This window comes from Cricetulus griseus, chromosome 2 (genome assembly GCF_003668045.3).
Source record: "Cricetulus griseus strain 17A/GY chromosome 2, alternate assembly CriGri-PICRH-1.0, whole genome shotgun sequence".
In the NCBI taxonomy this organism is placed as follows: Eukaryota; Metazoa; Chordata; class Mammalia; order Rodentia; family Cricetidae; genus Cricetulus; species Cricetulus griseus.
Window position 1 is genome coordinate 421,833,472 of NC_048595.1, and position 27,106 is coordinate 421,860,577.

Genomic DNA, 27,106 nt, shown 5'->3' on the forward strand with positions numbered 1-27,106 from the left:
CAGGAAGCAATGGTGGGTGAAGCTTTATAAGTTTGAGACCAGCCTGCTATACACACTAAGTTCCAGGCCAGGTAGGGCCATACAGTAAGACCTAGTCTCAAAGAAAGTACTCAGTACACTTGATTAACAATGTAATAAGTGCATTAAATTATTTCATGCCAAGACTGACATAATTAAATGAAATTAAGCAATAAATGGTCTATACCACAAAGTGAATGTTATTGTAGAATAACTACCTAATAAATCAGAACCTATATTTTATTGTTTTATAGTATGAACAATATGATATTTTATCTGCCCAATTATGTAAAAATGAACGCTACACCAGATACTTTTAATTTTTTATCTTATCCTAGAAAACTATTAAACTATACAAATGTAGTTATTCTCAAGAACAAGTAGGTGACCTTAACAACTTATCCATTATTCATTTAGAGTTAGCACATGTAAGATATGTAAATTCTAAAACTGTAAATAATTATAGTCAGTATGTTCAATGCTGATTTATAAAGAAGAATGAGGACTTTGTTGTTATTGTTTTATTTATTTATTTATTTAAATTATTTAATTACTACTCATATTTACATATCCATCCCCCTTATTCCCTCACCCTCCCACCCTCCCAAGTTCCCCATCAACACCTCCCCAAAGAAGTCTGTCTTACCATTTGGGGGAGGGCCTAGGCCCTCCTTGCTGCAATAGTATCCCTCCATAGGGAATGGGCTCCCAAAGTCCATTTGTGCTCTACAGATAAACACTGGCTCCACTGTTAGAGGTCCCATAGACTGTTTTGGCCTCCTAACTGGCACCCATGAATGAGGACTTTAAAAGGCTTTTTGCCCCATTATTTTATGTTTATTTAAATGTAATTCATTTTTTTTTAAAAATTAAAGATATGTCCCACTCATATACATATAAAGTTTGAGAGCTAAGTGAAACTACAAAATTTTATCTGTATCAATCTCTTCATTTGACAAAAAGAAAATAAGTAACAAATTATCTCATATTGATATTCAACTAGAGAAGATGGAAATATATCCATATTGTAATACATAGCAAACCTATAATTAGACTCTAATTTAAAGTTATTATAAACATCAATACTACAATATAAAACATATCACCATAAAGAATATTCAAACTGGATGCAGCCTAGATGCCCCTCTACCGAAGAATGGATAAAGAAAATGTTGTACATTTACACAATGGAGTACTACTCAGTGGAAAAAAAACAATGGAATCTTGAAATTTGCAGGAAAATGGATGGAACTAGAAGAAACCATTCTGAGTGACGTAACCCAGTCACAAAAAGACAAATATGATATCTACTCACTCATATGTGGATTTTAGACATAGAGTAAAGGATTACCAGCCTACAATCCACTTCCAGAGAAACTAGTAAACAAAGAGGACCCTAAAAGAGACAAACATTGTCCCCTGGAGAAGGGGAAAGGGTCACAATCCCCTGAGCAAATTGAGGGCATGGGAAGAGGGGGGAGGGAGCTATGAGAATGAGAAGGGAAGAAGAGGAAGGATGCAGAGGTCATGAGGGAGCAGAAAGGTTGAGTCAGGGGAAGAATAGAAGAAAGGATATGTGACAGGTAGGGTTTTAGTTGAGGGGGTGGTAGGGGAGGATGAGAGGGAGAAGGGAACTGGGATTGTCAGGTAAAACAATCTTGTTTCTAATTCAAATAAAAATGATAAAATAGAATATTCTTTTGCTTTAATAGTTGATGTGTGCCTTTCTGGAACAAAATAAATAACACAACATTCTACTCCTGTGAAAATTATAATGAATTTTGGTTTTACCAAGCCACATAATATCAGCAACATAATATTCATGTCAGTAATATTTAACTTTAATTATAAATAATGCAACAAATTAAGATACAGTACTGTCCAACTTTTAGGACACAGTGGAACAAAACATGCCTGAAATAGTTAAAAACTTCAATATCATGCCAAGCATTGTGTTGCATGCCTTAGACCCAGCATTCTGGAGGCAGAGCCAGGAGGGAGAGGTTGATTTTCAGCAGACTATTCAAGGCTCACTTAGGAACACTGAGGTTACAGATCTGCCTCTCTCCTCTGTGGTGACAAAACAGAAAGGACTGTGGATGCGACTATCAGGAGCACAGGCAGAGGAACATTCTAGAAAAGCAGATGAAGTGATGGAACATGGATCAGCCTGTCTCAAACAAGAGCTTAGTTTTACTCCTTTTGTGGCAGCAGCTGAAGTAATGGTTCCCCTCCTGTCTTCCAAGAGGAGTAAGCCCTTCAACTAGCCCTTCCCTTTTGCATCCAGGAACCTGGTAAGTCATGGAAAAATTCATGTGGCCCTGTGTGTATCTACAAAGTTGAAACAATTTGGTGTCACTTACTGTGTAGCTCAGCAAACATTTGAAATAGAGCTGTATAGTTACAAATATTTTACAAATATGAAGGACAGCTGAATTAAATATTATTTAATGTAGTATCAACTGGCTATATTCATACTATGAACCTGAAGAATTCTTCACCAAATTACACATGGGTACATGTGTAAGATGTATACAACATACCAACAACTGAGCAAAACATCTACTTAGATTAAATATCATAATTAATTATGCATTAAATTAGATATTTAATTAAATATGAAATGCTAGATAGCTAATTAAGTTACATTTATACTGACAGTATTCAGTTTGTTACTTTCTCGGTGGATCCTGAATTTTCCTATGTGTGAGTATTACTAGGTTTAGTACAGGGTTCCTAGACCTTTAGGTAATAAACTAAGTCTAGAAGCATGACTTGTGGGTATAAAAATGTAGCAAGCAGTATATGAAGCTAATGTAGAAAATAGGAACCTCCGAGGTCCTCTGAAACGTTTAAGTCAAATTGAGTCTCTCTAATCATTACAAAAGCAATGGTCACAACGATGTTGGATCCTAATTTCGACCATGTGACTAGTCAAAAGAAATAGATATTCTTAGCTAACCAAACAGGAAACTGAGTCTCAATGCCTTATTCTTCCAAGGGGTTAGCCTTGTCAGCAGCAGGATCAGTTTTACAACATACTTTCTGATTAATAATGTTCTTCTATTTCATAGGATGCTAAAAATATTGCAAATTCTTCCCTAGGCTCCATCAGGACTTTACGCTGCAGACATTTATCTTGTTAGCAAGACAGCTTCAAACACCTCACATTAGCCATAACGGAATGAAGGAAGCAAAATTACACATTAGTTATCGAGGACCAAATAGAATCAAACGGCAGATTGGTGCTCATAGGGAAACTACATCCCTGACAAAATATACTTCAGGAAAAGACAAAGTAAAGAGCTTTCTCTGACTTAGTGCAATACAGAGCACAGGTATTTCCTAAGATAGAAAGAATGGTGATGCTTAAAGTAGACGAAACACTTTGAGATTATTATTTTTCAAAGAATGAAATATATAAAGTGGTTGTTTCCCTTTACAATTCAAAAAATAATGTTAATGCCATTCTCTATGTACATTTGAGAAGTTTACATTAGATGGTTTTTTATGTGAACATTGGAAGCTCTCTTTAAAAAAATCTATTAGTAAGTCTTGGCAAAAAAGCTGGGTATGTATTAAGGAAATTGCTCATCACACTACAAAGAGTATTTGAAACTAAATTGCAGAGAATTTGCATAATTGTTCTCTCTCTCCTTTTTCTTTTTCTTTTTTTTAGAAAGAAAAGATGATCAAGACACTAATTGTAGGTTTTATTTTTTCATAAAGGAAATAGCAGATGGCTTTTTGGAGGATAGGGAAATAGATAAAGAAAATGGAATGAGGATACATTTAAAGCAATAAATGGGCTTGAGAAGGGGGGAGAAATCCCAATATTTTAATCACAGAATGTTTGCTTTCAATAGATTACTCTGTTTTTAAATTAATAATGTTCTCAGTTTCTTATCTCTGTTGGTGAATATAGAAGCAATTTTGGATCTTATCTGATGCCACTACAAAATGCCACCAAAAGAGCAGTGAGATAAATATAACTCGACAGGTACATTAACTAAAATTTTTCAAGAAATTAAGGATTATTCTGCCTTTGTTTTTCCTATGTCCCTGTAAATTTTCTTTTGCTTGTGTGTAAAGCAAAGAGTTTTCCCATTGGAAACGAGGGAGATTACAAGAGGTGCATGGTGGGATATTCTAAAACCGGGATATTTTTCTTGATAATGAGATCTGCTTTGAATGAGAACATTTTTTTAAAAAACCACCAAGGGACTCTGGGAAACACACACAGAGCTCTGAAGAAGTGTTGTATTAGTCTCTAGTCATGTTATCTGTATCTCTATTTTTGTCCTGAAGGGAAGAGTCTGCTGTCTAACAATAAAGGTGAGCAATGCTGTTTTTCCTGATGAGGCACTATTTTTTCCAGCCAGCAGTTATTTATACCTTGTCCCTTGACTTGACTGATTGTGTCACACAAAAGAAAAGAAAAAAATCAAACAAAAAACCAAAACAAGCCAAGCGATACTTCTGGACCAGTTTGTTTAAGAATGAAGCATGTTAACTTTAGCCAAACTTACACTGTTTCATTGTGTTTATAGATCATTAATTCAATGCCCTCCAGCAGCCAATGGAGAAAATACCCATTGCATTAGCAATAAAGAAGATAAAAGGGGCAACGAAATAACAAAAGATAGAAAATGTGGATGTACAATGAAACGATCAGCAGGTTTGTGGATGCTTGAGACAGATGATATCCCTGAAGACAGTGAGAATGACGGGGATAAACAATACTAAGAAATTAATGTTAGACACAACGAGGAAACTGGAATAAAGTAACTGACTTACAATAATGTCATACACAACTATTATGTCACAGATGGTACCCAGTAAATAAAATAAATGAAATCTACACCAGTTCCTTCATGTCTTTAATAAATAAGAACTTATTCATGTAAGAAGGTGGACAGCAGTTTGGACAGGCTGAATTAATGTCATTATTTTCAGTTTTCTGCATGGCTCACCTTACCCCCTGGATACCATAATCACTTTTGTGAACATAAGCAATTAAGTTTAAAGACCTACCAATCTTTGGAAGCAATCATTTCCATCTTTATCCTGCATCATTTATTCATTCATCCAGAGGCCATTTATTAGATTCAGTCAGTATTTACCACTGTAACAACTATAACACTTGAAGTCATCAGTGAAGAGTTTTACACAATGTAGACTTTTACTTTCTGTTTGTCGTTTCTATGTTTTTCTGCCTCTCTTGTTACAGTGAATTTCTTCCATCATTATTTTTATCTCTTTATAACCTTAGTTACATATCACTCAACTAAGCATGTTTATTGAGGACCCACAGATTTCTTTTTCTTTTTCTTATACTTGACTGTATCTCCAGTGAAGTAAAAATTTCATAAGTGTAAATGGCATAGTAGACACACTTTCATTCACAGTACAAATACATAGACTCTATTTCTAAGCAGAAAATAATCTTTATCTTATCTGAATAGTGTGCAAACCATATTCAATACCATTATGCTCTTTTACCTTAAGATATAATTTTGTCATTTTTCTGCACTATGTCTTCATGTTCATTCTTTTTTGACCTATTTGCTATACCTGCAAGCTTGTGTAAGCATCCTATGTTCAAGAATGAAAGCTCCTTCATATTTTACTTATCATTGTGTTAGAAGTATTTGCTGTTCTCAGTTTTACCACATCGCTTTATGTTCCTGTTATTCTGAAATGGATTGTTTTGCTGCTTACATGTTTACAATTTAAATTGTGCTTGGTAATATCATCAAATATTTCCTTTCACAAAATCAAGAGATTTTTTTTTTGTTGTTCTTACTTTTTTTTTAACTTGCACAACTTTATTCACTGGTCATCCCCTTTCTCCATCACATCTCTGTAGCTGATCACATCTTTAATTATATCTTCTTCACCACAATTACTCTTACTACCAATACAGACATTTACTTTTTCCTCTCCCATCTTAACTTTGGAAATGAAACAATGTTTTTTCTTTATTATTTTTAAGCTTTATTTCAATCCAGTGTATTCATACAGATCTTTTCTCCAATGTCTCTGAGATAGAAATTTTTTAAAAATTAAGGAAGGTCTTAGCTATATTTTAATTGTTTTGATAAGACACTATGATCAAGACAACTTAGAAAAGAAATAACTTAATTTGAGGTTTAAGTTAAGAGATCATTGTGGTAAAAGGGTGACAGGAACAGCTGAGGCAGAGAGAGACAGTGGACATGGAGTGAATCTTTAGAGACTTCAAAGATTGCTCCCAGTGATGTGCCTCCTCTAACAAGACCATAGCCCAAAGCTCCTAATCCTTCTCAAACAGTTCTACCAACTAGGGACCAAGTCTTCAAATATATGGGAACCATTCTCACTCAAAACACGACAAGGGCTAGGGTGGAATTGTTAAGATATCTGGAACCAATTTAAGTTTCACAAGACTTAATTAATTTTTTTTTTTTTTTTTTTTTGGTTTTTCGAGACAGGGTTTCTCTGTGGCTTTAGAGGCCGTCCTGGAACTAGCTCTTGTAGACCAGGCTGGTCTGGAACTCACATAGATCCACCTGCCTCTGCCTCCCGAGTACTGGGATTAAAGGCATGCGCCACCAATGCCCGGCTTGACTTAATTAATTTTAAGGAATACAAATCATATCATTTTCACAAAGAGAGAAAGCAAAATGCATTCTCATCATGATCTAAATATTCACCCGTCTAAACATGAGAATTATGCTGTACTCTTAGCCTGAGTTATCCTCAGTGCTGTCACTACTGAACAAACAAGCACGGGGGTTGATACAGGTGTTGATACACCTCCATTCAGTACATATCAATTTACTTAGAATTATCTGTTAAATGTTTATGATCACCAATTGTTTCTTGAATGCAGTAATATTATCTAATATTTTCATTATTTTATCAAGAAATCCTTTAACTATACATGACTTACAATAAGAATATAGTATAATTATATAAATAAATAAAGAAAATCCTTAGTATTTTACCTTCCCTAGTTACTACATCTGAAGAATCAACCCAAATGTCAGATGCTCTGTTCATCTTGACATTGATATTATTGGTCATGTGCTTTAAGCCTTCCCATATATGTTTAAAAAACAACCTTGAGTAAAGTCTTTTATTTCTCTACCTTATTATATAATGTGGGTATGTTGAGATTCTTCTAGTAGTCATTTTATACAAATCTCTTTGATTAACAGCCATTGTTTTTAAAATGAGAAATTAGGACATTGAGTGCAAATATATACCTATATGTGATCAAAATCCATCTATTTCTATGGCACATATTTTCATAATTCTTTCTGAAAATAGGTCTCACACCCTAATCCCAGGAATCTGTAAATATTAGTTTATTTGGAGAAAGGTGGGTAGAAGTGAGATGGTTAGGATTTTTTAACATTAAAGAGATCATTTCCTTATACATGTAGATTCGAAAACCACTACACATATGTATAGATGAGAGGCAAAGGGATAGGAAACACCGAAGCAGAAGACAAATTAAAGGAAAATAAACAATTGGAGTGATGCAACCATAAGCTACAGAATACCTTCTGGTACCCAAAGCCAGAGGAGTCAAGAAGCCAATGGAAGAAGGGCCTTTGGGATGTGGGTAGTCCATTAACCACCACCATCAGGTCAGCAGTGTAGTTTACAGAACTGTGATAAACATCAGGTTTACTGTTGGTAACCCCTGGTTTTGTGATAATTTGTAACACAAGGCATTAATGCAGTTGCTACTACCTTCAGAAGTTCAGGAGGAATAAGAATTGTTCTCAGTATTTCAGGTACATAAACATGGATCTGGGAAGGAAAAGTGAAGCTCTGTGCTATTGCCTTGATTGTATACATACTTTAAAAACAGGCATTCTAATGAATCTTGTTTAACATGGTTGTACTCAGAGTCTAATCTAAATGAAGCAGACACTTTTAATCACTTAGTAATTAACATAGGATATATAGTGGCTAAGTGATATAGGCAAATAACTTATCACAGTGCACAGTGGACACTTACAGTTTTAGCTACGATGCAGTGTTTTATTAAGCCAACTGCAGCTAAGGGAGTGAAATCAATAAGCTGCAAAGGCCTTGGCAAGCATCTGGAAGAAGCTGAAACCATTGAGGTGAATGGTCTCTTGATCTTTGAAAGCCTAGCGGGGATGTTACAAATGCAGACAGAGAAACTCTAAAAACCCTCCACACACAATTTTCTTGTCAGCACGTTAGGCCTATTTAGGCCCAGGAAGAGCTAGCAATATCTCTTTCTATCCCAACCTTAAGCAATCAAGGAAAGTGGGGAGCCAGCCAACAGCAGCTTTTGGACTTAAAAGAAAACTTCAAGAAGACAGATTTTTCTCTTTCAAAGAACTGTAGTTGTGGCAACAATAGTCAATATCAAGAGAAGTTAAAGAAGATAATAAAGATCAAGAGATACTAGTACGATCATGTACTCAGGGCAGACACTTTATTGCTTACTGATTAAAACTAGCCACACCATTGAAGGAACCCACACTCTCACTGGTAACATTTCAAGAAGAATGCAGAACAAGGTCAGTAAGCAGCAATATGGATCTTATGAAGAGGCGCAGTGTGCTTAAAAAAAAATACCTAAACTTACTAAACCAGAAAAACTTTCCAGGCTACAGATTCTATTAATAGGGATGAAGGAATAAAAATTAACATCTGAATGCAGCTCCTTAGATTGCTCGGCCATCTTGACCTGTTACTAATTTAAATAAAATAAAAAATTAACATCTGAATAATGCCTGTAACATTGAATATTTTTGCTTTGTACAAAAAATGACTTTCTAGTGCGTTATGCAATTCATTCAATAAACCTATATTTAGTCCTTTGAGAGCCTTGTCCCCATTCATAAACTTCCCTGTGGTTCTAAAGTCACACATTAAAAGTTCCATCAGGTACTAATAGAGAATTCATGTGCTGTATTATTTTCCCCTATAGTCTCTCTATCAAAGGAAAATGTCTGCTATTTTAATCTGAAGGAATAATCTCAGTTAATTAGTGTCATTTATATTAGAGACATGTAACAACAAACAACTAAATAACTTTGAGGAGATCCTGCCTCCACTTTAAATGAGACATCTCAAATATACCTCTGGTAATGAAGCAGGCAGGATTGGATTATTTATCACTTATCCAAGATAAAAACATAAGTGACTTTAATTAAGTCTTCATCTGTTTTACTTGCCTCACATTCATATAGAGTAATTCACATATAGAAATATTTTGTACTACCAGATATTTGTTGCATCTCTTTTAATTTTATAGTGAACTTAATTATTAGCATCAGTTGTATTAAATTTGAATCCGTGATTTGTATGCATGCTCTTATATTAAATATTCATGTCAGTGTTACTTTAATATTTAACACTGGTTCTGTTATCAAGGGTATCACTTAGAGGCAGTTATAATGGACACAAAACTGTGATTACATGGTTTGTTTTATGTGTTTAATATAGTAGCAGTAAATAATACTACCACCCACTAATTCAATAGCAGTCATAATAAACTTGAACGAAAATATATGTTATAACAAAAGACCCCTATTGCTAATGCCTTTCCATTAGGGGACCATGAGCTAAAGGGACATATCTGTGTCTAGGCACTAGGCACACACTGTGTGTATAAGGAAAGTGGAAGTGGAAAGACTGTAAAAAGTGATTCTTTAAAGAAATGCATTTCTGCATAAACTTCAAAATTTGATCTGTTATTTGAAAATAGCCATTGAAAATCAGCCAGTAACTTAGAACTGCCTGTCTTCTACCTATCATAGAAAGTTCTAGCTTCTGAAACATACATCAGATGCAGGACTTGGAGGAAGCTAACTCAGTCTGACCTGGAAGCCTATCTGAGGACAGAGTATCTAAAGGTGCTAAGGAAGTTTCTAAATGAGAAAAGCTACCAATAGTCCTACCCAGCTGTAAAGATTAGGAACATTGTCCAGCACAGTAAGATATACCCAAGGTACAACAGTTGCACTTACATCTTAGGGACAGCCAATCACCATCTATTTGGACTCAAGGACCACTCTATGGGAAGGAGTTCATGCCTGGTAGTGAAAACCTAGCAAGTTACTCATGGCTGCTGACAAAGTAATGGGTCCTACAGAAGAAACTATTAATGCCATTTCACTAATCCAGTATAATTCTCAATTGCATTCTTGACCTATTCTTATATTCACAGATAATATATCTCACACCTTGCCTCATCAAAGAAACTTCTTTATCCATCGATGAACATCACAGAATCTGCAGGGTCCCCAAACTGATATATCTATAACACAACCCAAGGCTCAGGGAACATCACTAAAATGGTGGTTGGAAGATTGTAAGAGCCAAAAGGCCACAATATTTGCTGAGAGATTGTGCCTTCTTTTTAGAACAAAGAAACTACCCCCATGAAATCACAACAATATGTTTGCTTAAAGTTGGTATGTCAATGTGGAATAGAAGAAATCTCATAAGATAAAGAGCCACAGACAATTAATGGGTACTAAGAGAGGGAGAATCAGTCTTCCCCAAGGATAAACATAATATAATAACACTAAATGGACCCATCATCTTGTACTTAAATACACATATGCATTTGTGTGCATAAATAACAGTCCATAATTAAAGAGAAAAAGAAAGAATATATTTCTGCATTTTGTTGCTCTTGCAAAGATCAAATCATGACCAATGTATTTATCAGTACCAACTTCAACTAGTTGTCAAATCCCATTAATGTAGGATATTACCTCATTACTAATTATAAAGTTTGGTAATATTAATGGGAAACAGCATTGTTTTCACTCATTTATTAATTTGATATGATATTTATTGAGAGTTATTCAATACACTCTATAAAGACCTGACAATTAAGAAGACATGTATTTTACCACTATTCAGGTACTATCCTAGTAGATTTCCTTAAAATCCGCTAAAGGGTTATATGCATAATACATATTTTGATGTGATTTTTCTTTAGTCACTCTTGAAGAGAAAAACTATTTTTTTTAAAACTTATAATGAATTCACAAGCAAACAGGAAATCGTTGAGAAGAAAATTCTAAGTTTATATAGAGATAGGAAGAATATAAGGGAAAGAAAAGAGTGACAATTGCATTGTAGGATATTGAAGAAGAAGAGATGTAGATATAGATTCCATAAATTATTTTCAAATTCTGGTCTATGTTCTTCTGCTTGGGTTTTTGGATGCAAATCATTCTCTTTATCAATACTTAAAGCTGCTCAGTTATACAGGTTCTACCAAAGTCATGAACATATATGTCAGTAATTTGATGTAATATGGGAAATAATCTAGTATAGAATTGGCATGCAACCATCACCTAATAGACAACTCTAAAATTAAGGAAGTGGGAGGAGCTCCCAGCACCCCGAATCTGCTAGCACCCCACTCTTCCATTCCGCCAACTGACCCAGGAACTAGGTGAGTGAGTCTCTGCCCGCTCCCGACTCCCACCCAAAACATCATCCACCCCGACCACCCCCCACCCCACCCCACCCCCCACCTGCACCTGACGGCACAGGCAGGGAGGAGCTCCCTGCGCCCCGAATCTGATAGCACTCCACTCTTCCATTCTGCCAACCGACCCAGGAACTAGTGAGGAGACTACCAGGAGAGTCAAGACCATCCAGAGTTGTGGACATTGAATTCCTGGCCCCCACACACCACTGGGTCACAAGAGGAGATAGAGAGACCCCACCTGCACCCACTAAAAGAAGATATGGGGAGAAGACAGAATAAGATTTCACTCAACAACAGAAAGACCAATATGACACCACCAGAATCTAGGGACTCCACGCCAGCAAGATCTGAAAAACCCAACACAGAGCATGAAGATGAGATGGACCTCAAAAATTATCTCAGCAAGATGATAGAAACCTTTAAAGAGGAAACAAGAAAATCCCTTAAAGAAACAGAAGAAAAAGCAAACAAAAAATTAAATGAAATGGAGGAAAAGACAAACAAAAAATTCAAGAAATAAATAAATCTCTTAAAGAATCTAAAGAAAGACAAGAAAAAACATCCAAACAAGTGAAAGAAGCTCTTGAAACAGTTCAAAGCATGAAAGGTGAAATAGACACAATAAAGAAAACACAGAATGAGACCATGCTGGAAATGGAAAGGCTGGATAAACGATCAGAAACTAAAGATGTAAGTATAACCAATAGAATTCAAGAGATGGAAGAGAGAATATCAGCTACTGAAGACTCGCTAGAGGATATACATTCACCAACCAAAGAAAACCTCAAGTCCATCAAATCCCTAACACAAAATATCCAGGAAATATGGGACACCGTAAAAAGGCCAAACCTAAGAATAATAGGTGTAGAAGAAGGTGAAGAAACACTGCTCAAAGGTACAGAAAACATATTCAACAAAATCATAGAAGAAAACTTCCCCAACCTACAGAAGGATATGCCTATGAAAGTACAAGAAGCTTACAGGACACCAAACAGACTGGACCACAAAAAGAAGTCCCCCTGACACATAATAATCAAAACACCAAATCTACAGAATAAAGAGAAAATATTAAGAGCAGCAAAGGAAGAAGGCCAAGTAACATATAAAGGCAAACCAATCAGAAAAACACCCGACTTCTCAATGGAAACTCTGAAAGCCAGAATGTCTTGGATAGATACCCTACAAGCACTAAGGGAGCATGGATGTCAACCCAGACTACTGTACCCAGCAAAACTTTCAATCACTATAGATGGAGAAAACAAGATATTCCACGACAAAAACAGATTTAAACAATACATATCCACAAATCCAGCACTACAGAAGGCTCTGGAAGGAAAACTCCAACCCAAGGAACATAACTACACTCACAAAAACACTGGCAATAGATAATCTAATATTACCAAACACAAAAAGAAACAGGAGAGCAAAATCCACACGCAATGATACCACCAACAATAAATCCAAAACAAAAAAGAACCAATGAACAATGGACATTAATATCCCTAAATGTCAATGGTCTTAACTTACCCATAAAAAGATATAGGCTAACAGAATGGATATGAAGACAGAATCCATCCTTCTGCTGTTTACAAGAAACACACCTCAACTTCAAAGACAGGCGATACCTCAGAGTAAAAGGATGGGAAAAAATTTTCCAATCAAATGGGCTCAAGAAACAAGCTGGGGTAGCAATACTAATATCTAACAAATTAGACTTTAAACTGAAAGCAATCAAAAGAGATAAAGAAGGGCATTTCATACTCATTACAGGAAAAGTTCATCAAGATGAAGTCTCAATCCTGAACATCTATGCCCCTAATAGGAAAGCACCCATATTTATAAAAGAAACATTACTAAAGCTCAAACCACACATAAAACCACACACACTTATAGTAGGAGACTTCAACACCCCCCTTACACCAATGGACAGAACCACTAGACAGAAACTTAACAAAGAAACAAAGGATCTGACAGAAGTTATGACACAACTGGGTTTAACAGATATCTATAGAACATTCCATCCAAACACAAAAGAATATACCTTCTTCTCAGTGCCACATGGAACCTTCTCAAAAATTGACCACATAGTTGGCAGCAAAGCAAACCTCCACAGTTACAAAAGAATTGAAATAACCCCCTGTATCTTATCAGACCACCATGCATTAAAGCTAGAATTCAACAGCAATACGAATTGCAGAAAACCTACATTCGCATAGAAAATGAATAACACCCAATTGCATCATTCCTGGGTTGAGGAAGAAATAAAAAAAGAAATTAAAGACTTCCTAGAATTTAATGAGAATATAGACACAACATACCCGAACTTATGCGACACTCTGAAAGCAGTGCTAAGAGGGAAGTTCATAGCACTAAGTGCCCACATGAAGAAACTGGAGGAAAGTCACATTAGAGAATTGACAGAACAACTGAAAGCTTTAGAGCAAAAAGAAGCAAACTCACCAAGGAGGAGTAGACGCCAGGAAATAATCAACCTGAGAGCTGAAATCAACAAAGTAGAAACTAGGAAAACAGTACAAAGAATCAATGAAACAAAGAGTTGGTTCTTTGAGAAGATCAATAAGATAGACAAACCTCTAGCCAAACTAACCAAAAGGCAGAGAGAGAGCATGCTAATTAACAAAATCAGAAATGAAAAGGGGGATATAACAATGGACACTGAGGAAATCCAGAGAATCTTTAGGTCATACTTTGAAAACCTGTATTCCACAAAATTGGAAAATCTAAAGGAAATGGACAGCTTTCTGGATAAATATCACTTACCAAAATTAAATCAAGATCAGATAAACAGTTTAAATCGACCTATAACCCCTAATGAAATAGAAAAAGTCATCAAAATCCTCCCAACCAAATAAAGCCCAGGGCCAGATGGCTTCACTGCAGAATTCTACCAGAAACTCAAACAAGAGCTAATTCCAGTACTCCTCAAACTGTTCTGCACAATAGAAGCAGATGGGATAGTGCCAAACTCTTTCTACACTCACTTTGATACCCAAGCCACACAAAGATATGACTAAGAAAGAGAACTACAGACAGATATCCCTCATGAACATCGATGCTAAAATACTCAATAAAATATTGGCCAACCGAATCCAAGAACATATCAGAAAAATCATCCACCATGATCAAGTAGGCTGCATCCCAGGGATGCAAGGATGGTTCAACATACGAAAATCAATCAATGTAATCCACCATATAAACAAACTGAAAAAGAAAAACCACATGATCATCTCACTAGATGCTGAAAAAGCCTTTGACAAAATCCAACATCCCTTCATAATAAAGATCTTGGAGAGAACAGGAATAACAGGAACATATCTAAACATGATAAACACAACATACACCAAACCAATAGCCAACATCAAAGTAATGGAGAGAAACTTATAGTGTTTCCTCTAAAATCAGGAACAAGACAAGGATGTCCTCTCTCTCCATATCTCTTCAATATTGTACTTGAAGTTCTGGCTATAGCAATAAGACAAGAAAAGGGGGTCAAAGGGATACAAATTGGAAAGGATGAAGAAAACTTTCACTATTTGCAGATGACATGATAGTCTACATTACTGACCCGAAAAACTCTACCAGGGAACTCCTATGGCTGATAAACACCTTCAGCAAGGTAGCAGGATACAAAATTAACTCAAAAAAATCAGTAGTCCTACTATATACAGATGATAAATCCAATGAGAAAGAAATCAGGGAAACATCACCTTTCACAATATCCACAAGCAACATAAAATATCTTGGGGTAACACTAACCAAAAAAGTGAAAGACCTGTACAATAAGAACTTTGAGACTTTAAAGAAAGAAATTAAAGAAGATACCAGAAAATGGAAAGATCTCCCATGCTCTTGGATAGGTAGAATTAACATAGTAAAAATGGCAATCCTGCCAAAAGCAATCTACAGATTCAATGCAATCCCCATCAAAATCCCAACAACAGTTTTCACAGACATTGAAAGAACAATACTCAACTTTATATGGAAAAATAAAAAGCCCAGAATAGCCAAAACAACTCTTTACAATAAAGGATCTTCTGGAGGCATCACCATCGCCGACTTCAAGCTCTACTATAGAGCCATAGTTCTGAAAACAGCTTGGTATTGGCACAAAAATAGACAGATAGACCAATGGAATCGAATTGAAAACCCTGATATTGACCCACGCACCTATGAATACCTTATTTTTGACAAAGGTGCTAAAGCTATACAATGGAAAAAAGATAGCATCTTCAACAAATGGTGCTGGCACAATTGGATTCAGACATGCAGAAGATTGCAGATAGATCCATACCTGTCACCATGCACAAAACTTAAGTGCAAATGGATCAAAGATCTCAGCATAAATCCAGCCACACTGAATCTTCTAGAAGAGAAAGTGGGAATTACCCTTGAACAAATTGGCACAGGAGACCACTTCCTGAACATTACGCCAGTAGCTCAGACACTGAGGTCTGCAATTAATAAATGGGACCTCCTGAAACTGAGAAGCTTCTGCAAGGCAAAGGAAACAGTCAGAAGGACAAAATGACCATCCACAGAATGGGAAAAGATCTTCACTGATCCCACATCTGACAGAGGACTGATTTCCAAAGTATACAAGGAGCTCAAGAAGCTAGCCACCAAAACACCAAACAATGAAATTAAAAAGTGGGGTGCAGAACTAAATAGAGAATTCTCAACAGAGGAATCTGAAATGGCTGAAAGACACTTAAGAAAGTGCTCAAAATCATTGGCCATCAGAGAAATGCAACTCAAAACAACTCTTAGATACCACCTCACACCTTTCAGAATGGCTAAAATCAAATAAACCAATGACAATCTATCCTGGAGAGGATGTGGAGAAAAAGGAACACTCCTTCATTGCTGGTGGGAGTGGGAATTTGTAAAACCACTCTGGAAATCAGTATGGCGGTTGCTCAGAAAAATGGGAATCAGTCTACCTCAAGATCCAGCCATTCCTCTCTTGGGTATATACCCAAATAGTGCATGTTCATACAACAAGGACATATGTTCAACCATGTTCATAGCAGCATTGTTTGTAATAGCCAGAACCTGGAAGCAACCTAGATGCCCCTCAACTGAAGAATGGATTGAGAAAATGTGGTACATTTATACAATGGAGTACTACTCAGCAGAGAAAAGCAATGGAACCTTGACATTTGCAGGCAAATGGATGGAACTAGAGGAAACCACCCTGAGTGAGGTAACCCAGTCACAAAAAGACAAACATGGTATGTACTCACTGATATATGAATTTTAGACATAGGATTACCAGCCTATAATGCTCTTCACCAAAGAAACTAGGAAACATGAAGGACTCTAAGGGATAACTGATCTCCAGGAATGGAAGTGGCATGAACTCCTGAACTAATTGGGGGCATGAGGGTAGGGGGGGGAGGTGCTGCTACAATAAGAGCAAGAGAAGAGGAGTAGAGGAGAGGAAATGGAGGGGCAGAAATATTGAGTTGGGGGAAGAATAGAGGAAAGAGAGCAGGATGAGAGATACCATATCATAGGGAGCCACTATAGGTCCGAGAAGAGATCTGGAACCAGGGAAATCTCCAGAGACCTACAAGGATGAAACAATCTGACAATCCAGGCAATGGTGGAGAGGATAACCCAAAAGCCTTCCCCTAAAATGAGATTGATGACTTCTCTTTATACCATCCTAGAGCCCTCACCCAGTGGCTAATGGAAGCAGAGACAGACATCCACAGATATACACTGAGCAGAAATCGGGAATTTAGTTGAAGAGAGGGAGGAATGAAGAACGAAGGGGTCTGTACCAGGTTGGAGAAACCCACAGGAACAGTTGACCTGAACAAGGGAGAGCACATGGACCCCAGATGCTGTCGGAGAGGCCAGTACAAGACTGATCCAGCCCCCTGAATATGGATGTCAATAAGGAGGCCTCTGCACTCCAGGGAGCCTCTGATGGTGGGTTAGTATTTTTCCCTGGTGCAAGAAGGGACTTTGAGAGCCCATCCCACATGAAGGGTTACACTCTGGTCCTGGACACATGGGGAAGGGCCCAGGACCAGCACAGGAAGATTTGGTGGACTTTGCAGAGCCCCCGTTGAGGGCCCTACCCTGCCTGGGGAGTGGTGGGTGGATGGGGTGGGGGTGGGCTGGGGTGGGAGAGGAGGGTTGGGGGTGAGGGGAGGGAGAGGGAGAAGGGACTTGAAACAAACTTGTTCCCTAACTAGAACTAGTAAACAAAAAACAAAATAAGGAAGTGGGGAAGCATGGCATGCCTGAAGAATACAAGTAGACGAGCTCCTATGGGGCATGTTGTACCTGAGGGAGCCTGGTGAGTAAAACGAAGGTGTATTGGTATCAGGACTTGGTGAAGGTAGGGGTGGGAGGATGAATCATCCAATGATTTTATATGTCTTCTAAGACAATGGTGATCAATGCAATATTCTGGATTAAGAAACTAATGTGAAATGGTAAAATAATACCCAGGATAAATAATAAAGAAAAGTTCTATGTGTTAGTTAGAGTTTCTATTGCTGTGAAGAGACACTATGACCATGGCAGCTCTTATAAATGAAAACATTTAATTGGGGCTGCCTTACAGTTCAGAGGTTTAGTCCATTGTCACCAAGGGAGGAAGCATGTTGGCTCACAAGTAGACATGGTACTGGATGGAGAGTAGCTGAGAGTTCTACATCTGGATCAGCACACAGCAGGAAGAGAGAGTGACACTGGACCTTACTTGAGCATTTGAAACCTCAAAGTCCACCACCAGTGACACACTTCCTCCAACAAGGACACGCTTCCTCTATCAAGGCCATGCCTCCTAGTAGTGCCTCTCCTATGAGCCTGTGGGGCCATTTTCATTCAAACCACCATAATTTAGAAACCATAAAGATGAAGAAAACTTGATCTGTATGTTGATCTGATTAGAAACTTTTCTATTCTTGGTCAGGCAGTGGTGGTGCACTCCTTTAGTCCCAGCTCTCAGAAGACAGAGGCAGGTAGCTTTCTGTGAATTCAAGGCCAGCCTGATCTACAGAGTGAGTTCTAGGTCACCCTCTGAATCTTCTTTTCTGCAGCAGAAAATGATCTGCCTTTAGTGAAAGTAGAATTTGTCTTCTGTACATCTTGCTTTCTTCACCCCTCCTGTTATTGGTTATATTTTTTTCATAGTTTACATCATTTCTGGTACTACATTATTTCCCCCATCAAATCTCTTTTGTCACTGACCAGTTGGACCCACTGATTTTTTTTTTCATAAATATGCTTTGTTCACTCGAGGCATGGTATTTTACTTGGACCATCATGCTACACAATTCTAAAAGAGTTAATGCTGTCATGATATTCCAAAAATTATTCTCCACAGTTCTCAATGGGCAAAAATATGATACTATGTCCTATTTACTAATGATCACATACCATGTACATGTGTAGAGTTTTATTTCTTTTCGTTTATTTCTTTTTATTTTATGTGCATTGGTGTTTTCCCTATATGCATGCCTTTGTGAGACCATAGGACTCTCTGGAACTGGAGTTACAGACAGGTGTGAGCTGCTATGTGGTTTCTGGAATTTGAACTTGGGTCCTCAGAAAGAACAGCCTATGCTCTTAACTCCTGAGCCATCTTTCCAGTCCAAGAACAAAACTTTCCAAGGGAAGAAGCAGTGATTCTCAGGTGTGATCTTGATTGCTGCTGATTTGCTGTAGTCACACCTGCCTCTCTCTCTCTCTCTCTCTCTCTCTCTCTCTCTCTCTCTCTCTCTCTCTCTGTCTCTCTCTCTGTCTCTGTGTGTGTGTAACAAACTCTGAGGCAATTCTACTTTGATAGTCTAGATCCTTTACAGTTATGACTCCCAGACTTCCTGAAATCCCTGGGAAAATTTTATCTAAAAGAAATGGCTGTAAGAAGACTAAATATGATTATTGTAACACTAAAAAATCATTAAAACCAAGTTATCAGAAAATGTTCGCATTGCTTCCACTTTTAAGAAGTCTTTCCTTTGGTTTGTTAGATCAGAGGAAACCAAATTATTTATGATAACATACTATCATAGATGAAAAGTAAAATGATTCATATATTCAGAGTAATCATTCATCAAATCTTCAAGTTGCATGCAAAAAACACTTATAGAAAATAAATTCTTAGTTTTTTAGATTTTTAATTAAAATTTATATGAATTAAAATCCACAGCTGTGTTAAAGTATGTACTGAAACAGCAGAACCTGAAATTTATTTAAATATTTAAAAGAACAGCATAGAGAATGCCAGTATTGGAATGCTCTTACCAGTTCCAATGATTTTTAAGCATAAACTAGGCAATTAAATGTGAAGTGTGATTAAAGAAGCAACATACTTCAGAATATCCATAATATCGGTATGGAATTATGGAGATTCTTAACATTAAAGAGTTTTGCATGATAAATATATTTTCTTTTTGAAAATATGGTGGAAATATTTAAATACTTCATTTAGCAATTGGCAGATATACATGTCTTTAGAAGTAAAAAGTTTGAAAGTGCAGTTTTCAGAGGAATCATCAAATAAAGACTTGCATTGGATCAAAGAACACAAGCCATAGGTGGTCTTACTGTTGGACCCTGCATGCTACAATACTGACCTGACAGGTAAGATATGCACATTGGAACAATAGTAGATGACTAGTGCAAGTTAGCCAACTGCATTCTGATTAGTCTGGGGGCCTGTTACAAAGGATGGAATAAATCTGCCTAGAAGTCGATCATTGGTGGGATCATAGGGCCTAGACTACAACCTCCTATTATTATTTTGTTAAATGAGCATGTTATATTATTTCCTTCTAAACCTATGTGCCTGAGGTGTTCTTAACTTTGGTGAGAGGCTTTTTTTTTTTTTTTTTGCAGTGTGTAGAAGCCATTGTAGAGACTCATTTCAGTCAAAGTGCTGAGAAAGGGTGACAAGGCATACTCAGTAATAACTGGGAAATCTTTAGCAATCCCTGACAAGGCTCAGGGAACTTTGTAAAGGAGGAGGAAGAAAGACTGTCAGATGCTGGAGGATGGGAAGGAGCAGTGGGAAATGCTATCTTCTGAATACTACGTGCCTCTTGCACTTACGTGCTCCCTGTAGCTGTGATTACTTGAACTAACCCTGCACAAAAGCAAGCCAGCTAATATGTCAGGATAAGTTGGACAGGAGTTGGTGGCGCACGCCTTTAATCCCAGCATTCGGGAGGCAGAGGCAGGAGGATCTCTGTGAGTTCAAGACCAGCCTGGTCTACAAGAGCTAGCAATAGGACAGCCTCCAAAGCCACAGAGAAACCCTGTCTTGAAAATTCAAAAGAAAAAAATGTCAGGATATATGGAGTAGGAACTAATGAGCAATTTGAGTTGATAGCTGTTGGGGATGTGATCACCTGTTTTGGGAGTTTGGGCAGTGGCAGGTTGCAAATCCTAGTGAATGTCTCCACACACATGCACATATAGCCAACACTAAATGGACTTAGTAGTTTATTGAGAGAAGGAAAAAAAGGAAGAAGAGAAAGAACAGAACAATGAAGAGGAAGAGCAGAAAAGGAGGAAGACACAGAGTTGGGAGTTCAAAGTTTGGAAGAGATTCAGGAGTTGGAGGGGGCAATGTGGGGTAGATACAATCATATTTCACTGCATACATGTATGTCAATCTCAAAGAGGTTTCTTTTTAAAGTTTTAAAATAAGAATATTTAAGATATACAAGCACAAGTATGTATCCGGTACTAAATATTATCCATCTTATTCTAGCAATAATTAATTTACATATCACACGACCTCAAAGACATCTCTGTTCAGTGCTTACCATGAACAAAGTATTTTCACATAGAATCTTCTGATGGAAGAATGATTGAAAGTAGTCCAATTTGATCATAGTTTCCTTAAATTTAAATGATAAGTTATAAAGCGAGAGTCAAATATATTAATAAAACCATAAATATTTATAGAAATATAATTTTAAAATTATGTATATTTCCAAGATTTTGGAAGTTTAGTATAATAAACTGTATTCCATTAATTATTTTTATATTTTTAGTTCTTTATTATTGTGTATGCACATAATGCATGTGAGTGTGTGTGCTACTGTGCATGTGTGGGCAGAAGATTGGTACTCCTTTTCCAACATTAAGTGGGCTGTAGGGTTTGAACTTAGGAAATGAGTTTGCGTGGCAAGTGTTTTACCCACAGAACCCTTTTGTTATTCCACTACTATATATTTTAGACAAAATGTAAAATAGTGTACCTATGAATCCATTCGTTCTACATTTTTTAACCAATGGGAGAATAACCTAAAGTAGTCTTTTCTGTTGAAATGACATTAATATAAATCATGGAATTAATGGACAAAGGGTATATAAAGTTGCCATAGAGTTTATGTCTTATCAATTATATCAACTATGAATGTTTTCTATCTTTTTTGTTTGATTCTAAAAATGTGCACCGGAAGAGAGAAATTATTGTTTTGACTTTGCATTTTTTGGCTTAGTAAAATTCAAACACTTGAAAAGTCTATTTGGGCTTCTAGTTTTCATTAATTCTGAAATTAATAGAAAGAACTGAAAACTATGTATATTGTAAGAGATATAGTATGCAAGATATTCCTCTTTCTCCATTAATTTTAACATAATTGCAAAAAGCAAAGCTATGCACACTGTGCGTGTCTGAACTCCCTCAAGGAAGATCAATTAGAAACTGATATGGTTCAGAAGCACAGCTTACATTGAATTCAGGTACACCACCCAAATAAAATACTGCTATGTCTCTTTAGCTCATAATTCACCAACATTAAAGGGGTGGGGCTTTCATAATACGGGGATTAATCCTTGGTACTTCACTTTTCATTGTTGTTTTCATTTCCAAGTGTACAGATAAAACTTGGTATTGCAGATCTCAATACATTGGATAATTATTCAATCATACACTTAAAATAAGTGTATTCACCAAATTCATGAGAGTAGACTAGCATGAATATTTCAGTAGCACATATGGCAAGTCCTAGGTCTCATAGTTAATGTTGATTAACTCACATGATATAACTCTGTAGAATAAAGAGAACAGTTGTAAGAAGAGTTGTGGGAACTCTGAGGACATGTGATGTATTCTGACTTAAAACAAGGTGAAAACACAAATTTGGAGTGTTCAACTTCTTCTCTACTGTTCAATTTTAAACCTGGAACTAACATAGAAATATCAAAAGTACTTACTAATCTAAAGAAACATGAAAACATACTTCATGCTTCGGCCCTCATGTATGAAAAGTAGAAATTGTATCCTAATATTAAATATGTGTGTACATAAATATTTTAATATATTGATGTGTACATGTATGAATATTTTATGTATCTGTGTATGAATAATGTATGCTGAAATCTACCCATGATAATATACTATTGCCCTGCCTCCTTCTAAGATAATATATACACAGATCCATGTACATTTAATCTCTAAGGGTTTAAAGCTGTGTTTTATTTATTTGTTGACATAGGGCTTATTTTTACTCTGTGAAGTAACATTTTTCCATTGCTATATCCCACATTAATATAACAAGTCTTTAAAGAATTTTAAGGATTACATAGTAAGACAAGCCTGCAAATTTCCATATAATACCTGGACAAAAAACAAATAGCCTTCCATAGTGAAAGAAAGCCAATCAATCCTGTGAAAATGTACTATTTAAAGCCACATACATTGACACTTTATAATTAAATAAAGTTGATTAATAAATCCAATCACTATTAATTTATTCATAGTTGATAGTACAAAGGAAACAAAATTAAATTATTAAAAAAATCAGAAATTAAAATTTTTCATTTTCTTTACAGGTTAATTATTAACATGTGTGAGGTTTTACTTTTCAGTAGTAGACATGGACCGTAGCACATGCTAGGCATGGGCTGTATGACTGGGTTACATTGCCCAGCCCCCACCTCATTAATTTTAGATTTTTTTTATGAAACGTGGGGATTTAATAAAGATATTTTAATACAGACTTAAGCAGGAGAGTTAAGAGAAAGGCTTGGAAAAAAAGCAAGACACAATGGATCTATGGCTGTGAGTTTCTGGAAGGGGAGTTACACAAGTTTTAATTAGCATAGAGTAACAGGTTTTGTTGTGGCATTTTCATATGTACTTAGCTTTCTTTGATTCTGCCTCGCTTTCTTCAAATCATCTTCTACATCACCCTTCTCCTCAGTCCAGTGACCAATTTTATCCCCCGTAGTTTCTCTTCTGCATTCATATTACATGTGTTGTATTACCCTTTGGAACCTCCCCTTTGTATCTGGATTCTTTAGCATCTCTTCTGCCCTTTTGAGTTTCCTGACTTATCTACACTCACTTATACATAAAAAGCATAGGTTTAACCATAAAAGGCATAGATGGACATATGAGAGGAAACAGGAAATTTGTCTGGTTGAGTATAGGTTACCTTTATTAATATGTGTTTTTTACTACCATCTATTTCCCTGCAAAATTCACGTCAGTTCTATTAAGAGGTGTTTAACACTCCATTGTGAATATGTACCACATTTTTATTATCTAGTCATCTGTTGGTGGACACATAAGCTGATTCTTTTTCATTGCTATTATATATTTTTTAAAAAAGCAAGTAACACGATGAGCAAATATCTGTGGAGTCTTTTTGCCCCGAGTGATACAGCTGGGTTAGGTTATGTGGTAATTCTATTTTTAGTGTTTTTTTTTTTTTAAATAAAAACTCCAAACTGTTTTCCTTACTGGCTACACCAGTTTACACTACTAACTACTGTGAATAAAAGTTATTTCCCTCATATCCTCTGTAGAATTTGTTGTCATTTTTTTCTTCACCATAGCCACTCTGACTGGAATAAGATGTAATCTCAAAGTAGGATTTAAGTTTTCTTTCTCAGATCCAAAACTTTTCGTGTAACCTCTAGATGTTAGCTAAGGACAGAGAAAAAAAAAATCACTGCAAACAGGGATAGCTTAACTTCTTTTCCAGTTTTTTTTCCTCTCATATATTTCTCTTATCTTATTGCTCAAGACTTAGACACTTTATTAAACAAGAATGAAGACAGTAGGCACTCTTGCCTCATTCAGGCTTTACAGGAAATAAAGATTGTTATTACTTAGTACAATTTAGCCATGTGAGGCATATACAACCTATTATGCTAACATATGTACAATCTACACCTGGTTTCTTCAAGGTCTTATGAACATGTGAATTTTGAATTTGTCAGGTGCCTTCTTTTTATAATTGGTAGAAAAGTTTGAGAAATATTTGTTTTAGATTTTCTTTCAGTGTTCTGTAAAATTTACCAGTAAATTTACCATGCTATGGGTCATTCTTTGTGAGAAGATTTAAGTATCATTGTTTATTAAGTGTCTGTTTCAATATTTATATCTTCTGGCTTTAATATCTATAGGTTGTATGTATTTAGAGAAAATATTTTTCTTCTAGATTATCTAAGATGTAGGAATATAAGTTTTTGATATATTTTGTAATGACCTTTTGCATTTCAGTAGAGTTAGTTTTAAAAACCCCTTTCATCTGTGACAGCCAAAGTCACATTTTAGATTTAATTACTATGACTAAGAGATCCACAAAACAAAAATCCTCTTATCTGCAAGCCCCTTTCCCAAGGACAGATAGTTCCTGAAATTCCAGAGGCTAATTGTTGATGGTAGATAATGACCCACATGCTTTCACTCCCCTAACAAGTTTGTTTGACGGAATGTGCTCAATCTCATATGGGAGGGAGGTCCACAGGCAGGCAATACATCAGGATGTATGCTTGTCCATGATTCGACGTAAACTGGGAGGTACATCAGGATGTTTGCTTTCTTCCGATTAGGCCTGATGGGAAATACTTAAGCTGCTGCATGGCCATTCCCCCCCCCCCTGAGAAAATAGAGATGGACTTAGCCAGAGCACCCACCTGGCCAGTATTTATTTAAAATTTGCTTCAAATTTGACTTTATACTGTGGTAGGATCTTATTCTTGATCAATGGGATTAACACATCTTTTATTTTTGTTAATTTGTGTCTTTTCTTCCTTTTTTAGTTTGGTCCGGGCTTAATCAACCTTGTCAGTCCATATTTCATTAATTTCTGCTTTCATTCCATGAGCTCATGTCTCTTGCAAAATTTGGGCTTTGCTTCTCTTATTCTGTGGCTTTTCTTCACTAGTCTCCTGTTTGGTTCCTTTGCGCTATCCTGATTTTCATGTCTACTTCTCCTTCTAGGATCTAAGTTTCACTCCAAGTTGCTGATTGTCCCATCTAATTTGTTTTTTATTGTTTTAAAATCTGACTTTTGAGTCGAATTTGAGCTGATTTTGTAACTTTCTTTTAAATATCTTTAAATTAACTCCTTTATCTGTTTATCTGAGTCCCCTATTTGGTTTTCATTGATCTTTTCAAAGTGGGACTCTGAAATCTTTTTCTTGCATTTAATCTTACCTCACTCTCATTGTCTTCCAGCATCAAGAAAGAAGCAATCAGATCATGGGGGTGTCCTATCAGAATCTTGTCTATGGTTATTCTGAAGTGTCTTGGTTGTGTATCTTGCATCTGTGGAAGACCACGAGTCTTCCAGTTTGTAAGTTTTTGCTTTCCCCCACTTTGCTGCTTCTTTGATTTTATGAGTTCCCCTAGAGGGTTGTCTTCAGTGGAGTTTATGTTCATGGAGAAAGACACTACTAAGAGTGTGTTGTTTTCACAGAAGTCCTAGTGTTACATTCAAGAGTTACTGTGCACCTTACCTATGTCCTTTAATTTAGAGACAAGGTGATAGGGGTTCTTTACTCTACGCATCAGGACTCTGTACCAACTTCCAACATAAACTTGCTGTGATCTATGCTGCTTCTGTCTGCTGAGGCTGGTGGGGATCTCACAGCTTCAGACCCTGTTAACTACACTTCTATTGCAATCCTCACAGTCAATGCAGCTTGGGATCTGTCTCTCTCCCAGGTCCAACAAGTTCCATGTTAGCAACCACATTCTTCCAAGGGTTCTTCTTGATTTCCTGTTTTCTGGGGCTATAGTGGCATGGGGAATGGTAAGGGTGCAAATTAACCAACATTAGCATTCCTAACCCTTTTCTCTGCTCCTGTATCTGTGGAATGCTGAGCCACTTTTCTCTGCTAGTACATCTAGCTGAATTCAGCTGCAGTAGATCTCTGGTCTCTTCCATCAGATGTCTGGTTGCATGGTTACACTGATTTCTTTTCTAGGCAATGGCAGTGGGAGAGGGACTTCAAGATTTAGAAGTATATTGATTTTAGATTCCTATAAATCCCCTCCTACCCCTCACTGGGGTTTCTGTGGTCCAATTTCCTCTTCAGTTGCTGAGTTCAGCTCCCAGTTTGGGTTTCTAGGAGTAAGAACTGTTTGGCTGTGGCTTTTTACTTCTACAGACACTTGTGTCCTTCTGGCTTCTCCCATTGCAGGTATTCAGTTCTTTGGTCACTGTTGAGCGATAACCTTTCTGACTCTCTTGTCAGAAAAATCCCACCTGGTCATATATCTGCTTTCTTACTGCCTTCTGTCCTGTTGCTTAAAGTGGAAGACACTTTTAGATGAAGAGGAATTAACTAATGTGATGTTCCAGTGAT

The 27,106-nt window shown here is 36.6% G+C and overlaps 1 protein-coding gene across 1 annotated transcript in view; it reads right to left on the reverse strand.

The window, feature by feature from the left end:
* The window catches only part of LOC100760475 (receptor tyrosine-protein kinase erbB-4), a 658,968-nt gene that overhangs the window by 167,930 nt on the left and 463,932 nt on the right, over nt 1-27,106 (reverse strand). The window lies entirely within an intron of this gene.